Genomic DNA, 13,345 nt, shown 5'->3' with positions numbered 1-13,345 from the left:
TTCCGTGGATTATACACTCCAAATGAAGGCAGGTACCAGCACTCTTTGTTCTCTCTTAGGGATGGAGCTGGTTCTGTGTGGTTGTTACGGAATATTTTATCCATAAAGGCGACAATGTGTTCTCTCATCTCAGGCTTGCTGTTCATGGTACGCTGAAGAGATTTAAATCTGGATAGCACTTGCTCCCGATTGTCCAGGACCCTTACCCTGGTGGTTCGGAAAGGTAATGGAGAAACCCAGTGATCGGTTTCATCTTTAGAGAACTCACTATCCATTATTTTGATGAACTCTCTGTCCTCTACTGATAAGGCTACTTTATTGTCATCCTTGGTTGTGTGAAAGACTGATCTCCCCAAATTGTCAGCAAAGAGGGGAGAAATTATGTCAGGTGGTTGTATGAGTTCTGGAGACTTCTCCTTCACTTCATAGTGATGAGGACAAGGCTTAATGCAAGTTGTGCGTCCATCTGCACGCACGTACGTTTTAAAGGAGTCAATTCTTGGTTGATCCAAGCATACATTTCCTATGACTACCCATCCCAAGTCCAGCCTCTGGGCATATGGTGCGTAGTCAGGACCATTACATTGTTGACGCACCTTGTGCACCCTTAGATTGTCTTTGCCAAGCAGGAGTAGAATCTCTGCATTGTTGTCCATAGGTGGAATAACGTTGGCTAGGTGCCTTAGGTGGGGTTGGTGAAATGCAGCTTCTGGGGTAGGAATCTCATCCCTATGGTTGGGTATTTGATCGCATTCAATCAGCGTTGTAGGGGTATTTCTGTATTCCCACTGATGGGAGAAGCAATGAATCCTTGCGCTCTCCTGCCGCTAGTCTCTATGCGGCCTGAGCAGGTATTTAAGATGTAGGGTTCTGATGGTCCCTTTATCCCAAAAGCTTCTAAGAATTTAGGTCCTGCTAGGGACCGGTTGCTTTGGTCATCGATGATGGCATACATTTTTACTGCCTTTTCTGGTAGTCCCTCTGGATAGACCTTGACTAGGCATATGAGGGCACAACATTTTTCACTCCGGCCCTCACCACATACTTCCAAACATGAGCAGGAAACAGCGGCGGCTGTGTTTGCGTGGTTCTGGGGCTCCCCGCCATGACTTGGAGCAGGACTGGTGGTGACAGCCACTGGGGATTCTCTGGGGAGTGGAACTGGGTGCATAGCTGAGGCATGTCTTTCACTATGACACTCCTCACACTTGATGATGGATTTACAGTCCTTAGCCATGTGCTCCAATGAAGCGCAGCATCTGAAACATACCCCAAGCTCGCTGAGGACTTTCTTGCACTCCTGTATGGTTTTGCATCTAAACCATCTGCATTTGTTCAGTGAGTGTGGTTTTTTATGAATGGGACATTCACGATTGAAGGATTTGTCTCCTGATGAGGTATTGTACTGTTTACCCGTGGGTGCTGCAGAAGACGGTAGGTTAGTCTTTCTAACACTCACGCTGCTCTTAAAGTCTCTGTGTTTATGCATGACACTTTCATACCTTGATGATGGTGTCGCTGAAGCTGTAGTGTTGAACTCCAGGAAATCGAGGCTGGGGTCATTCCTCATCTGGGACTGTTCATCAATGAATCTGCAGAAATGAATAAATGGGGGAAAGGTGACGTCATGCACCCTTTTGTACTTTGAGACTGATGCTGCCCACTTTTCTTACAGACTGTATGGTAGTTTCACGACAATTGGGTTCACTCCATGGGCTGTATCCAGGTAGCACAGCCCAGTCAGACGAGGGTCTCTTTTGGCAAGCCCTAGTTCCATGAGTAGGTCACTCAAATCCTGAAGCTTATGGACATCCTTAAGATTGATCTTTGGGACGTTCTGCAGTCTCTTGAATAGGGCTTTCTCTATTGCTTCTGCACTGCCGAAGGTACGTTCGAGTCTCTGCCAGGCGGCAGCGAGACCTGCATCTGCTTGTCCTACATAGACAGTTCTGAGGCTCTTGATACGATTTGTGGAGCCTGGGCCCAGCCATTTGATCAAGAGGTCGAGCTCCTGCTCTGCTGTCAAGTTGAGGTTGGCAATGGCGGCCTTGAAGGTTGCCTTCCAAGCTCTATAGCTCTCTGCACGGTCATCAAATTTTGAGAGACTTGTATGAATTAGCTCTCTGCTCACCATAAACCTGGCAAACTCAGACATATCTGATTTCTCACTGCTTGTTGCTGTGACGACTTGTGATGCTGCTGGGGCGTGTAGGCTGCGCGGCGTGAAAGGGTGAGATGCTTCCGGGTAGAATGATGTTGCTGCAGGGTTGAGCTGTGATCTAGCCTCTGTAGATTGTGATGACTGCTGCTTGAGCTGTGGGGGTAGGCCAGGAAACGCCTGATAGCCCCTTTGCTGTAATAACTGTCCTTGAGAAGGCACATCTGGGTGAATGCCATCAGGTTGCTTGGGCGCTGTGAGTGGCACTGACACTGTAGGTGGAGTTGACTTAGAGGTTTCGGTGTTGTCGGCTTGGACGGTACTGCATACTGGGGGTGGTGCAGATAACTGTTCCAGTACATAGTCGCTGGTGCGATCAGCTGGATCTTCTATTTCCTGTGGTGGTGAGCAGACTGGATCAAGACCTTGGCTCAATGCTTGCTCAAGTAGTCTTACTTTAGCTAATGCAATTTCCTCTTCCATCTCTGATTCAAGAATCTTTATTCGAGCCTCCGCTTCTGCTTCTACCCTCTTGGCATCTGCCTCTGCTTCAGCCTTCTTGGCATTGGCCTCTGCTTCAGCCCTCTTGGCCTCTGCTTCAGCCTTCTTGGCATCGGCCTCTGCTTCGGCCCTCTTGGTCTCTGCTCTTGCAAGAGCTTATTTTTCAGTGAAGGAACGTCTCGCTTTGGATTGCTCTGCATTTATGCGGGCCTCTAGTAATCTGTCGCTCAGGGTTGAGCTTCTTGAGCACGATGATCTGTATGACCGAGAGGAAAATTTAGATGAATTTGATCTGTGTGATCTAGTTTCTTACAAATGGGAGATACGGAGTTCCTCTTTATCTTTAGCACACAGCACCATGGTGTTTCTTTGTCTGTCTATTGATTCTGCCTTGCTCTGTTCTGAAAGGGCTTCATCATTATTAGCATCTTTTAGAAAGGTTATATACCTTGCGGACAGTCTCTTGTATCTTTCATAAGCTGTGTTCAGTTGCCTGATGGCGACTTGTAAGCTTGTGACATCACCAAAGGATTTAAGGCTTGACATGAGGGAGGAAACTCGTTCCCATAGCTCTTCCAGGTTATCACATAGCTCGTCTTTTGTGGTTTGATAGTTTTCCCTGAGCTTTAGTGTCGGTTTGAGGGAGCGTCTTGGTCGCACGACTTGGTCTGCTGTAAGTGTGGGTTCTGCTTCCTGTTCTTCATAGTGCATTATCTTCTTTTCATCACTGGGGAACTGTGCGAGGTCCTTTTCTGCCATTTTATATTTAAGGTGCGCTGTCTCTTTAAGAAAATAAACTTTTGAATTGGGGGCTGAAAATTGCAGTGCGGCTGCGCTGGGTCACTCTGGCAAGGTTCCTCAGGTGTTTTGAGCGATTTGCGGGGTTTGGTTCAAGAGGGACCCCGCGTGCGTTAACAATTCTTCTGCTATGCGAGCAAAGACTTGTGGAACATTCACTGTAGCCGGGCAGATTTGCTGCATGTGGGCCTGTTGCAAGGGAGATTCCTGAGTGTGGTACTGGACTCTGAGGGAATCTGTGGCCGGGGTGTGTACATTAAGGCAGTTTTTGACTGTTCTGTCCCCACATGAAGGCGATTGAAGGTATAACTGTTAAAAGCTGTGAGACTTCCTACCTTCGTATCCAAGCAGTGGGGCAGACAGGACCGGCAGATGCTCAGGTTAGATGAATACAGACTTAGGCATGAAGATGAAATCAAATGTGGGTTTATTCATTTCAAATACAGCAATAGACGGTGATACAATACTGTTCTGTAGTAGTGGTATCAATACTGTCCTGTTGGTGTCTATCCTGAGGCTAACTGCTGGTCAAAAACTGATACCTTTTCACGAGTCCAAAAATGAAGAGAGTTTCCAGTCACACTTAATGAACTGAAAATGGCTGCTGCGTGTGGTGAGACACACAGTGTGAAAAAAACCACGCCCATAATGTCAAAACTTTACTGACTGGAACAATGAACAAAAGCGTGCGGCATGCAAATTCTGGCCAGTAGATGGCAGCAGTACAACAATGCATAGGAACAACATGGAGAAACAAAGATAAATAATGCAATGTACAAATAACTGAGGAGAACAGCACAACATTAAAGTGTTATATTATAAAAAATAAACATTTTATATTTATTTAAACCTTTTTATGATATAATGTAAATTATATTGGCCAAAGAAAACTTTATACTAATTTTTATTTGTCAAAATGTATTAAAGTGAAATTAATTATTTTTATTTTTATTTTTTAATAAAGTGATTATTGCTTTGTGTGTGATAAAAATATTATAAATATTCTAGTAAGTGAATTAATAAATAATGTGATATTGTGCAATAAATAAATAAATAAATAAATAAAGTGTTCAACCAATGTATGGGAGGAGTGAGAGCAAATGGACTTTATTGGCACTGACAACCAGACAGTTAAGTCATAACATTTAGAATATTTTATTAGAAATTATTAAAAAACATATATACGTATGTGTGTCACCACAAGTGCAAGACATAAAAAAAAACATCAAAACAAATTAATTAAATATCAAAAAAAGCAACTTTAAAAGGCATATATAACCTAAATAACCATAGCCTATATAACCACCTTTATGGACAAGATATACCGTATATGGAACTATAAAGACTGAAAATACTAAGGCAGCCCTAGGGCTATTCCTGGTATAGCAAGATGGGACGTTAGGACAAAATCCATCGGCGGTAAGATTAGGGAGGCTCGGTATTTTGGTACTATATTCCGGTCATAGGCAAACTCTACATGTTTCGCACGATTATCGCTTCTTCAGGAGTTTATATGAAGGCTGAAACAATTCAACAAAAATATAGAGAGGAAGAGTTTAGGATTTATACATAGCCCATTAGAGGAATATATATACATATATACATGCGTGTCCCCCTCCTGGAAAAGGAAGGGAGACAATACATACAATATCACATCAACATACTGTATATAATTGCATAACCCATCTGAATGAATTAGCTATGTTTTTTTCTTACCAATGTAACAATATTGGTAGCACAGTGTGCAGAAACACTGTTTTCTGTTCAGTAGATGCCGATGCCTTTGGTCACGGGGCAGACACAAGGGCGAAAGTCCAAATGCGTGCCAAATAACACCCCAAAAGAAAAAGGGGTGTGTGTAATGGAGGTGGGGGGATATTTAGGATAACAATCCTTAATCTAATGAGAAAAACACATGTTGAGTAAATATTGGTAAGCAAGAAAAGGAAGTCTCAAAAAATTATTAAAAGATATGAATGATCTATATTTTTGTAGAATTGTTTCAGCCAGCATATAAACTCCTGAAGAAGCGCTAATCGCGCGAAACATGTAGAGTTTGCCTATGACCGGAATATAGTACCAAAATACCGAACCTCCCAACCGCCGATGGATTTTGTCCTAACGTCCCATCTTGCTATACCAGGAATAGCCCTAGGGCTGCCTTAGTATTTTCAGTCTTTATAGTTCCATATACGGTATATCTTGTCCATAAAGGTGGTTATATAGGCTATGGTTATTTAGGTTACATATGCCTTTTAAAGTTGCTTTTTTTTATATTTAATTAATTTGTTTTGATGTTTTTTTTATGTCTTGCACTTGTGGTGACACACATACGTATATATGTTTTTTAATAATTTCTAATAAAATATTCAAAATTTTATGACTTAACTGTCTGGTTGTCAGTGCCAATAAAGTCCATTTGCTCTCACTCCTCCCATACATATCTTAATTAGGACGTGGCACGTATTACTTTGAGTGTCCACAGCGTCATCCTGTGTTGACACCAGCCTTCTTTGATATTATCCAAACAGGTGGAAGACACCTTAAGATCGATGACGTATACTGCTGGTTTATATTTTTGAAGACTGTTTTGCTTGTTTGTATAGAGACCCCCTCCTGTTAATCTTTCTTTCCTTTTTCCTTTTTTTTCTCCCCTGTTTTTGATTGGTATTGTATCTCCACCTTATATTCCGTTTTTGAACTACGTAACTGAATCAATACCAGCATTGTTGTCTTCATTGACCTAATTGATAGTAATGGACTTTGTTGGCACGGCCTGGACAGGCTACATAAAAGAGATACACACCGAATGCAATGGTAGTAATAGGGAATCTGACAATATAGACCTTTATTTTTCTAAATTGAAACGATTGTTAAAAAAGAAGTCTAATTTACTGTACTGTACTGGCACACCGAATTTTTTAATCAATACATACGAGAGGAAATTAGCCCCATTGGCTTGCGAGTACAACTTTTTCCAACAATCAATAACATTTCACAGGAACTAAAAAATGCCTGGGAATACAAATTGACCCAGTGCAGCCTGGGACTTATGAGTTTATTGGTGGACCAGTACAAAAAAGACATGATACAACTTAGATATTACAACACTGAACAACGCTTTTGAGATTAAGAATCAAACGGTCTATAACAAGAAGAACAAAGAGTTAAAAGATCATATAACGAAAGTCAACAAGGACATTATTTCAAAAAAAAAAAACAAAATGGCTAAGGACAGACTTGCATTTCTTGAAGGCTTCGCTTACCATTGGTCCAATCCCAGGCCTGGTAATCGTACCCATAGAGAGGGCAAGACTAATGCTTTTCGGAATAGACTAACACCTGATGACAGTACAGAATCTGACTCATCTGTCTCCTCTCTTTTACAGCATACCCCTCGAGGACTGTCTAATGCACGTGGTGGTCTCTATTCTGTTGCACGTAAGAGGAACTTTGGTGGTGGGACGGACATATCACAAACAAATAAAAAACGCCCTGATAATTCTCGATTATTCAATTCACAGTTGACCTCAGGAACTGTGGTCACAAGTAATGACAGCAATAATCACCCTGTAAATTCTTTTCCCTCCAACGTAAATGGTACACAACAGATACCTTCCACCCACCTGGGCATTCTAGCCTCCCAGGCTATTGATCTATTAACACTAAACTCTAATAGACAAGTTACGGGATCACAACCAGACTTGAATCTGGAGGTTAATCCCTCTTATCCAGACGAAAGCCTGGGAGCATGCGGTATATCTGCTCAGGGAGGCCTTTTTCCAAACGTCCCCATGGGGGGGACGAAACAGGGTACGATGGACCCTTTTGTCACCCGCATGGGGCCTTAGGAGAGACCACTAGAAGTGACAGCACAGTTGGAGATAATATGGGTATAGATGTTATCAATCTAACATCGATACCCCTAACACCCGATGAAACATCAGTGTTAAGGCTTGGACTTAGTTTTTGTCCCTCTTCAGACATTGATAAATATGAAACCATCAAGGATCTCTATATCTTCGCTAGAAATCTAACTTATAAGTATATGTTCGATGAGGAACGTTCCCGACTAGCCAAAGATAGAGAGATCTCGGAATGGATAAAGCATTTTAAGATGAAAGAATTCAAGGCATTAAAAGACCTGATATTTTTGCTGGAAGAAAACAAAACTAAACGTAAAAAATCGATTGAAGATTCCTCCCTTCCTCCTTCCCTTCCCCCTCCTTCCTCGTCCCTTACCACACAGACCGAAGAAAAAGAAACTATGCACAGATTTAAAAATAAATCTTCGAGATTCCCTGACCTCACTATGAATCCCAACATCTGGGCCTTCCTAGTGGCTAGTGTCAGTGATATTAAAATTACCGTTTTAATAGAGGCACCCCAAATCTTACCAAATCACAATTACAAGCATTGTCTACGTTGAAAAAACATCCAGGGATTGTCATTAAACAAGCAGACAAGGGAGGAAACGTGGTGGTTCTAACTCAAGACTATTATGAAACCATGTGCATGGACATTCTAAACAACAAAGAATGGTATGCAAAAATCTCTTCTAGTAGAACCACCCGTTTTATTCAGGAATTCAAGGAAATGATCGGTGGGGCCTATCACCAAGGCCTCATCGATCAGAGTACTTATGAATTCCTGAATATCCAACATCCACGAGAAGCTACCTTCTATGCTCTCCCGAAAATACATAAAAATGCCACTAGACCTCCGGGAAGGCCAATTATATCTGGAATTGGCTCTGTGACTGAAAATGCAAGCAAATTCGTTGACTTTTTTCTAACTTCACATGTAACGGGATTGCCGTCTTTTGTCAAGGACACCTTGGATCTCCTAAAACAGATAGAGGGCCTCTACGTCCCAGAGGGAGCCTTATTGGTCACCCTGGACGTTGAGTCCCTCTATTCTAGTATCCCCCATGACAAGGGACTGGATACAATTAAAATGTTCCTGAGAGAGGAAGACAGAGAGAAATGAAAATTCAATGATTTTATCATCGAGCTTTTGAAATATATTCTCACTCACAACTGGTTTACGTTTGCTGGCTCCCACTACCTCCAGGTACAGGGTGTTGCGATGGGGACATGTTGTGCTCCATCGTACGCCAATCTGTACCTGGGGGGGTGGGAGCGCAAACTTTGGACAGATGATCGCTATGCAGAGTACATTGACTCGGTTCTCTGCTGGCATCGTTATATAGACGACGTGTTTGTCATTTGGACAGACACAGAAGAACACCTTAGGAGTTTCGTCGAACAACTTAACATAAACAACTATAACTTGAAATTCACTCTTGGATTTGACATTAAATCTGTGGCCTTCTTGGATTTACAAATTTTCATAGACATGGACCAGTGTATTGCCACCGATCTATACCGCAAGGAATCCGCTGGCAATACACTGCTCCATGCAAACAGCTCTCATCCATCTGCCCTCGTCAAAAGTATTCCATATGCGCAATATGTTAGATTGCGGAGAAACTGTACCTATATTGAGGACTATAAAAATCAAGCTAAACAACTTCAACATAGATTGCTTGAAAGGGGATATAGTAGATCTCTACTACGCAAAGCTTATAACCAAGCATTACAGAAAGATAGAAGAAACGTACTCTTCTGTCCAAAAAATCGGAATAAAAATCCTCAGACGGTTAAATTCATTATAAAATTCTCATCCCAGTCTCAACAGTTGCGGGGAATCCTCTCAAAAAATTGGCACATCCTCAGACAAGACAATATACTTGCGAGATACATTAACACCTACCCTGAAGTTGTGTTCAGAAAGCCCCTTCTATCCGTGACAAATTGGTGTCCTCTCACTATAATCCAGATAAAATTTGTCGGCGGAATCCGTTTGGAATATATAGGTGTAACAAATGCGAATTTTGTCCCTGGATCAGGCAGGGTCAGCAGTTTCTCTTACCTAACGGTGATACGTTTGCTCCCCGGTTTTACGCAAACTGTACAACACAGGGAGTAGTTTATCTCGCGTCTTGCCGATGTGGGGTCTTTTACATCGGCAAGACCATTAGAATGTTAAAACAAAGGATAAACAACCACATATACTATTCTGGAAAGGGCAAAATGATTACTCCCATTAGTCGTCACATTGACCTTTATCACAGATATGACACATCCTGTATATCTTTCATAGTGTTGGAGGTAATACCCCCAGATCCCAGAGGGGGTAACTGGGATAAAAAAATATTGCAAAAAGAAGTTCTATGGATAGAACGTTTAAACGCAACAATACCGCCTGGTCTCAATGAAATCCTGTCGTATAGACCCTTCTTGTAAAAATCTATGGTGATATCAGCGATTATTTATTTCTCCCAGATCCAACACTATTAGTGTAGTCATGGTAACATTGTCTCTTGCTTTTCAGGTGCTGCTTCCTTTTCTTTTCTTCCTTTTTTCCATCTTTTTTCCTTTTCTTTTCCCCTCCCCCCCCTTTTTTTTTTTTTTTTTTTTGAACACCAGATCATAAAAATACATATTCTGTTTCAAAGTATCTTTATTATATCATATGATTGTCTATGAGTGTTCATTCCATTTTGGAATTCGTTCCTCTAAGATGAATGGAGGAATTAGGGCAATTTCAAGACGTGGCCCCCGAGTGGATTCTCGGATCACGTTTTTGGATATAGTCCCTTCCTCCATCCATCCCTCCCTTATAAGAACATAACCTAATATCCTTTTGATTAGGTGTTCCCCCCTTGTCTGTTCATATATTTTTTAGGGATGTCTCTATATTTTGTAAAACACAATGTTTTTATGTTTGTATTGAGCATTGATATTGCTCCTTATACTCTGTGTTTTTGTTACATTGGGTTCATGATGCTGATGCCTGTGGTCGTGCGGCCGACCATTGATAGCGTCTGTACCTTTTAGTGTCTGGAGGTGCGGCTGGTAGAGCCGTCACCTCACAGGAGCTCTGCTTCCCCTTCCACTGCCGGTTCAGGGATCCCCCTACACGGCTTTTCTCAACTAGCGCGGCAGTGAGCTAGAGGATAGCCCGGTGCTTTGAATGGGCGGCTCCCACCCCCTTCATCACTGGAGCTTCCCTGTCAGTGGGCGGCGCGTCACGAAGAGGTTGGCTTAGTTTCCGCCTCTCGGACCCGCCCTCAGTGTTCCATGTCATGGGATTGGGTAATTCTATCTTCGCGCCCTTCCAGACCAGAGCTGAGGGTGGTCTTCATGCCGGGCTGCGCTGACGTCACACGCCAGCCCGGCGTGTTGACTCTCGCAGTTGGGGGCTATTTAGTCCAGACCGAAGCATGTGCTCGGTCTGGAGCCTTAGGAGGTCACGGCCGCTCCAGCCGACACCATACCCTTGACATACCCGTGCAAGTTGGGCAGTCTTACAGGTCAGTATTATGCACAATCAATTGTATGGTGTCAATACCGGTTCGGTTTTTGATGCAATCTGGAACATGGGTGTTTTTTACAACATACCTTTACACCTTCTTGTCTCTGCTTTTTTACCTTGGTTCTTAGGTCTATTTTGTGCCCTATTGACTAGTAGGGGATGCCTGCTCAACAGCAAGCTACTTTCCACAGGCTATTTGAATATCCTTGGGATGTCGTGATTTAGTACACATACTGAGGTATGCTTTGTCCATATTTTCTACCCTCCCCCCTTTTTTCTCCTGCCCCCTTAAAATTTAACCAGTATACATGACTACGGCACATTATTGCATATGTGCATTATACAAAATATCTTTTAATGTATATTACCATCTTTATTTTTGATTTTTATTGATATTCTCTGGGTTGGATCCCAGAGCCCCATATCCCCATTTTTATAACATATTCTGCCCCTTGGTTTTGTCTACAGTGAATACAGAATTACTCATTTGATACCTATTTTGATCATTTTGACTGCGTTTATGCATCATAATATTCAGCTATACTTCCCGTGACCTCATCTACACCTTTTGAGCTTAATGAGTAAGATATTTGGATACCAGGATCCCTATGATCATTCATATCTTTTAATAATTTTTTGAGACTTCCTTTTCTTGCTTACCAATATTTACTCCACATGTGTTTTTCTCATTAGATTAAGGATTGTTTCATTATTAAGGATTTCTCATTAGATTAATGATCCTAAATATCCCCCCACCTCCATTACACACACCCCTTTTTCTTTTGGGGTGTTATTTGGCACGCATTTGGACTTTCGCCCTTGTGTCTGCCCCGTGACCAAAGGCATCGGCATCTACTGAACAGAAAACAGTGTTTCTGCACACTGTGCTACTAATATTGTTACATTGGTAAGAAAAAAACATAGCTAATTCATTCAGATGGGTTATGCAATTATATATATGTTGATGTGATATTGTATGTATTGTCTCCCTTCCTTTTCCAGGAGGGGGACACGCATGTATATATGTATATATATTCCTCTAATGGGCTATGTATAAATCCTAAACTCTTCCTCTCTATATTTTTGTTGAATTGTTTCAGCCTTCATATAAACTCCTGAAGAAGCGCTAATCGCGAGAAACATGTAGAGTTTGCCTATGACCGGAATATAGTACTAAAATACAGAGCCTCCCTAATCTTACCGCCGATGGATTTTGTCCTAACATCCCATCTTGCTATACCAGGAATAGCCCTAGGGCTGCCTTAGTATTTTCAGTCTTTATAGTTCCATATACGGTATATCTTGTCCATAAAGGTGGTTATAGAGGCTATGGTTATTTAGGTTACATATGCCTTTTAAAGTTGCTTTTTTTGATATTTAATTAATTTGTTTTGATGTTTTTTTTTATGTCTTGCACTTGTGGTGACTTGTATGTTTTTTAATAATTTCTAATAAAATATTCTAAATTTTATGACTTAACTGTCTGGTTGTCAGTGCCAATAAAGTCCATTTGCTCTCACTCCTCCCATACATATCTTGAATAGGACGTGGCACGTATTACTTTGAGTGTCCACAGCGTCATCCTGTGTTGACACCAGCCTTCTTTGATAAGTGTTCAACCAAGTTTATATGTATTTAATTATTGTGCTCGAAAGTAATAAATGTATTAATTATGTCTTTATCCATATAAAAATTGTTCTGATTTTTTAGGGGTTTGATATGAAGCAGTTTATATCCATGTTGATATTCATTCCTTTGGGGTGTAGCGTGGATAATAAGTATATCCACTTAGTTTCATCACGCGAAACTGCAATTCTCATATTCTTCCCCCTCCAATGAGGTTCTATGATGTCAATGCCGCAGAAAGTGAGTAGGGTGGGGTCTTTATTGTGTTTCAGCCGAAAGTGGTTGGAGACGCTGTGGTACTTGAACCCCTTTTTGATGTTGTCTATGTGTTCCCCAATGCGTGTTTTAAGATTCCTTGTGGTTCGTCCCACGTACTGTAACTTACAGGGGCAAGTCAACAGATACGTTACATGCTTACTTTGGCAAGTTATTTGATTTTTTATTTTGTAGGTTTTGTTCGTGGTATTAGATGTGAAATCCATAGTTCTTTTTTTCCTTATTTTCACAGTTCTGCAGGGTTTGCACCTCCCGCAAGTGTAGAAGCCTTTTAAATCAAAGAAAGTGCACAGTTTTTTCGGGGGGTTCAGAACATTCTTGGCTAGTTTGTCTCTCAGGTTAGGGCCTTGTCTGTAAATGAATTTTGGTCTTTCCGGAAGAATGTCTTTCAGCTGTTCATCTCTTAAAAGAAGCTGCCAGTGCTTTTGTATAATTTGTTCAATTTCTTTATAACGAACGTTAAAATTAGTAATAAAAGCAAGTCCATAATCCTTATTCTGTTTTGTTTTCTCTTCCAATAGTTTTTCTCTGTCTATTTGTTCAACCTCTTTTTCACCTTTTCTAGATCCTTTTGTTTGTATCCTTTTTCTTTAAATCTTGTCATCA

At 41.4% G+C, this 13,345-nt stretch overlaps 1 pseudogene across 1 annotated transcript; it reads right to left on the bottom strand.

The window, feature by feature from the left end:
• Positions 1 to 757: 757 nt before the first annotated feature.
• On the bottom strand, positions 758 to 2,382 carry LOC309552892 (annotated as a pseudogene). The gene has a single exon. The product of its transcript is annotated as an uncharacterized misc_RNA (transcript).
• Between the last annotated feature and the right edge of the window lie 10,963 nt (positions 2,383 to 13,345).

The sequence above is a fragment of the Pelophylax lessonae genome, assembly GCF_965119305.1.
Source record: "Pelophylax lessonae genome assembly, chromosome: 4".
Lineage (NCBI taxonomy): Eukaryota > Metazoa > Chordata > Amphibia > Anura > Ranidae > Pelophylax > Pelophylax lessonae.
The sequence above is the reverse complement of the archived record's forward strand: the minus strand, read 5'-3'. Positions and strand labels throughout refer to the sequence as shown.